The sequence below is a fragment of the Myxine glutinosa genome, chromosome 12 (genome assembly GCF_964187855.1).
Source record: "Myxine glutinosa chromosome 12, kmMyxGlut1.1, whole genome shotgun sequence".
In the NCBI taxonomy this organism is placed as follows: domain Eukaryota; kingdom Metazoa; phylum Chordata; class Myxini; order Myxiniformes; family Myxinidae; genus Myxine; species Myxine glutinosa.
Genome location: NC_136272.1, coordinates 9,121,678 through 9,127,279, shown reverse-complemented (window position 1 = coordinate 9,127,279; position 5,602 = coordinate 9,121,678). Strand labels below are relative to the sequence as shown.

Below are 5,602 nucleotides of genomic sequence, written 5' to 3'. Positions count from 1 at the left end.
CCGGTCAGGAGGAAGTGACGTCATACATCCGGGTGAGGTTGGGAATGATGTATCCTCAGTGAGAGTGGATCTCAAGCTGGTGAAGTCGAAGTCGAAAGCTTTTTTTATGCAAGATCGAGGCTCATGGAAGAGCGAGTTGACATCGGATTTAAAAATCACGGAGAGAGTATGGGGCATGGAATCTCAGAATCCCAATCCCAGGAAACCTGCAAATAAGGAGGCTGGGTTCATGGGGACATAAAAGGTCGTGGGTAGGGAGGTGCAATGACGAGATGTGGTCACCACTTGCGTGAAGGCCTAGAGACGAAGGTGGGATTGAACTGCATATCGTTCCACGCAAACTGGAGAAAATAAGAACAAAAGAGTTGACGTGTGTGATAAACCTGGATTATTGTTGTTGTTGTTGTTGTTGTTGCTGGTGTATAGTCCTGGACAGTTCTCTCGAACAAGCCCGTGGCACGGAGAGAGCCGATCTATCTCCCTGGAGCGACCCAGAGATCCCCCACATCCAGGATGGTGTACCCTCAACTTCACAAACTCAGGGCCACGACAGAGTTAGTGGAGGCGTCCCTGATAGCTGTCACCTTGATCGTTGAAGAGGTTACTGGAAGAATTTGGACATCCTGGAGCAGGTATGGAGGGTAAATAGGGGTAGAAGTAGCGAGACCGGACCAGAGGTGGTTTAAAAAAAAAAACAAAGGCCACAGACCCACCTGCGATGCAAGAACATCAGGTCTTGTGCTTTGCGCCTCATGGTGGAAGATGCCAATAATGTTGAGAACTTTGGAGTGCACCGAATAACGAGAGAGTTCAAAGAACATCTTACCCCGTGCAGTGTTGAGAAGAAAAGGACATGGGCGGGGTCTGCAAGCGGCAAATTTGATTGGTCGAGATGACGTAAAATGCCGTAACATTATGGCATTAATAAAGGTTGCATTAGTTCTTCATGCCTGTTGTTTGTGTCCTTTTTGATGTCCAGAAAAATAGTAAGTTTCCTGTTGGAATGATTTTCAGTTTTGTTTGACTGCTAGACAGGCAGACAAAGTAAGATATTATTGCACTCCTCTGCGCATGTGCGATTGGGACAAATTCAGAACCAAAGTACTGTGAAACTACAGGTTCGTTTTCTGATTCGTGTTGCAATTCATATTCAAAATAAAACATTCAATTGAAATCAAGTTTTTGCTCCATCATAAAATGACCACTGTGGACACACAGATAGACAAATAGACAAAGTGAACCAATTTCTTAACCCGGATTATTGCTTCACGCACACAGGGTAATAATTATCCTAATATTTATGCAATTAATTAAAAAATCTAACCCTAACACCCCTAACCCTAACCCTAACACCCCTAACCCTAACCCTAACAACTACTACTACTACAACTACTACTATTACTACTACTACTACTACTATACCACTACTACTACTACTACTACTACTATTACTACTACTATTATTATCTATACTAGGGCATGCCCGTACTATATATATATCTAAAATTATATCCCCCCCCCTATTTACATGAAATGGTTTGGTCCAAAGCGAACGGCTTGCGAGTGGTGACAATCCCCCCCCTCTATTTACATGCAATGGTTCGGTCCAAAGCGAACGGCTTCCGGAGTTTGGTAAAGAAATCGCCATCGCGTACACAAACGCGCAGGAAAGCGAATGAATCGCAAATTCGTTTTTATTAGTTGTAAAACATAATGCCCAATTATTCAATTAGCGCCAACGTATTTTGGCTGTTTGCAATTTAATCGCAAGGCAAAGTAGAAAGAGAAGAGGGAAAAAAAGAAAAGCCTTGCCTTGCTGCAAACAGCTGCTGCAAACAACAACAACATGGAAGGCTGCACTGTCCGGAAGTTGGCATATCGCAGTTACGATTATTTTAGTGTTAATGGCCAATTATTCAATTAGCGCCAACGTATTTTGGCTGTTTGCAATTTAATCGCAAGGAAAAGTAGAAAGAGAAGAGGGAAAAAAAGAAAAGCCTTGCATTAACGCATTAACGCTTGCATTGCATTAACGGTTCGGCACACGTGATAGCTCGCTGCTCTCTGATTGGTTGAAGCGTTTTTTGGACATAGCTCGGTAGGTACTTGTCCGATTAATTACAAACCTTGAAAAGGCACATCCTCGGGTCCCCAGCAATATACCTGGCAAGTTTCAAGTATATCGGACCCGTGGTTGTCGAGAAACAGCGGTCACAGACAAACACACAGACACACAGACACACAGACACACAGACACACAGACACACAGACACACAGACACACAGAGATTGCTGGAATTATAGATAGATAATAGCGTAAGGACTCGACTTTGTTATCCCTTTTACGCCGCACCCAGTGACCCGATGCCCACGGCACTAATGGATTTACGATCTACGAACCGCGCTCTTTGTTTATCACGTACAGCCATACTCGAAAAATCTGAATTCGCCGACGTTGGGGCCCAAAAGCATCCGATTAACTGCCGATACGACGCCATCTTACGACGCCATCGTATTGGCGTCTGCTGGGCGAAGGCGAAGCAAGCCGTCCGCTGATTGGACAGGTGAAGGTGAAAGCAAGCCGTCCACTGAGTGGACAATCCAGAGCATGCATTTGTGCCGGTGTCGGCGATCGTTGTTCATATACGCACTCTTCATTCTCATCTTTCTTCCTAACTCTTACTCGGACAAGCAAATCCTCTTTGCCATCCATAATGGTACACTCTATCCATACACCACATCCTCCCTTCCGTGGATGTTCCACGGGTTTCGGCTAGTTTATAATAATACAATAATATGATTAATTAGTGAGATATGAATCAAATGAAATAGCTATTTAAAATATTACAATAATATGATGAATTAGTGAGATATGAATCAAATGAAATAGATATTTAAATAATACAATAATATGATTAATTAGTGAGATATGAATCAAATGAAATAGATATTTAAAATATTACAATAATATGATGAATTAGTGAGATATGAATCAAATGAAATAGATATTTATAATAATACAATAATTTGATTAATTAGTGAGATATGAATCAAATGAAATAGATATTTATAATAATACAATAATATGATTAATTAGTGAGATATGAATCAAATGAAATAGATATTTATAATAATACAATAATATGATGAATTAGTGAGATATGAATCAAATGAAATAGATATTTAAAATATTACAATAATATGATGAATTAGTGAGATATGAATCAAATGAAATAGATATTTAATATTTATAATAATACAATAATATGATGAATTAGTGAGATATGAATCAAATGAAATAGATATTTATAATAATACAATAATATGATGAATTAGTGAGATATTAATCAAATGAAATAGATATTTAAAATATTACAATAATATGAATTAGTGAGATATGAATCAAATGAAATAGATATTTATAATAATACAATAATATGATGAATTAGTGAGATATGAATCAAATGAAATAGATATTTATAATAATACAATAATATGATGAATTAGTGAGATATGAATCAAATGAAATAGATATTTAAAATAATACAATAATATGATGAATTAGTGAGATCTGAATCAAATAAAATAGATATTTTAAATAATATAATTATATGATGAAATAGTGAGATATGAATCAAATGAAATAGATATTTAAAATAATACAATTATATGATGAAATAGTGAGATATGAATCAAATGAAATAGATATTTATAATAATACAATAATATGATGAATTAGTGAGATATGAATCAAATGAAATAGATATTTTAAATAATATAATTATATGATGAAATAGTGAGATATGAATCAAATGAAATAGATATTTAAAATAATACAATGATATGATGAATTAGTGAGATATTAATCAAATGAAATAGATATTTATAATAATACAATGATATGATTAATTAGTGAGATATGAATGAAATGAAATCGATATTTATAATAATACAATAATATGATTAATTAGTGAGATATTAATCAAATGAAATAGATATTTATAATAATACAATGATATGATTAATTAGTGAGATATGAATGAAATGAAATAGATATTTATAATAATACAATAATATGATTAATTGGTGAGATATGAATCAAATGAAATAGATATTTATAATAATTCAATAATATGATGAATTAGTGAGATATGAATCAAATGAAATAGATATTTATAATAATACAATAATATGATTAATTAGTGAGATATGAATCAAATGAAATAGATATTTATAATAATACAATAATATGATGAATTAGTGAGATATTAAATAGATATTTATAATAATACAATAATATGATGAATTAGTGAGATATGAATCAAATTAAATAGATATTTAAAATAATACAATAATATGATGAATTAGTGAGATATGAATCAAATGAAATTGATATTTATAATAATACAATAATATGATGAAATAGTGAGATATGAATCAAATGAAATAGATATTTAAAATAATACAATTATATGATTAATTCGTGAGATATGAATCAAATGAAATAGATATTTATAATAATACAATAATATGATTAATTAGTGAGATATGAATCAAATGAAATAGATATTTATAATAAGACAATAATATGATTAATTAGTGAGATATGAATCAAATGAAATAGATATTTAAAATAATACAATTATATGATTAATTCGTGAGATATGAATCAAATGAAATAGATATTTATAATAATACAATAATATGATTAATTAGTGAGATATGAATCAAATGAAATATATATTTATAATAATACAATAATATGATTAATTAGTGAGATATGAATCAAATGAAATAGATATTTATAATAATACAATAATATGATGAATTAGTGATATGAATCAAATGAAATAGATATTTATAATAATACAATAATATGATGAAATAGTGAGATATGAATCAAATGAAATAGATATTTATAATAATACAATAATATTGTTACGGACGCGGTTTAGATGTTATTTTGACCGAGCGGTTGGTATGACCGTGACCGAACAGTTATTCCCCGACTAGACCCCGATTCCACCCAGACGTTGACCAAATCGCGCTATGCTAAATCAATGATGGAAAGGACACAACGACTGGGATAGATGAAACGACGCAAGGGGTACAGTTCTCAAGACCTCCGGAGGAGGGTATAATTACAGTGGTGGAGAAAAGGGGGTAGATTACAAGGTAGTGAGGTAAAGACACAGAAGAGATGGGCACTTAATTACAGTCTTATCTTAGCCCAGACAGACCACAGACAAACGGAACAAGGCTGACTTACACAGGGATTGATGGCCGGAAGGGACAGGTAGTCGATAGCACAAGGTGCACCTTGGCTCGGGGACAGGATAAAGCACGGTCCAGTCCAGAGATGCGGGGAAGCCTCACAGCGCTCGGAGGGTACGTCTTGCTTGCTCCAAGCTCAGCGCGCATCTGACGTCACCTCCCTCTTCCTGCGCATGCTCAGCGGGGAGTGACACGCCCTCGGCTGGTTGGCTCCGCCCCCCTGGGGCCGGTCCGCCGCTTCCATTGGGTGCGGGGGTTACCGGGCTCCGCCCTTGATGAGGAGCTGACAGGGAGCCCCTATTTGGTAACCCCGTCGAGCACATGTTCGA

At 35.1% G+C, this 5,602-nt stretch overlaps 1 long non-coding RNA gene across 1 annotated transcript; it reads left to right on the top strand.

The window, feature by feature from the left end:
* Window positions 1-22: 22 nt before the first annotated feature.
* LOC137438244 (uncharacterized) lies at window positions 23-947 on the top strand. The gene is made up of 2 exons (XR_010986679.2): window positions 23-309; window positions 427-947. It is a non-coding gene; the product is annotated as an uncharacterized LOC137438244 (long non-coding RNA).
* The last annotated feature ends 4,655 nt before the right edge of the window (window positions 948-5,602 follow it).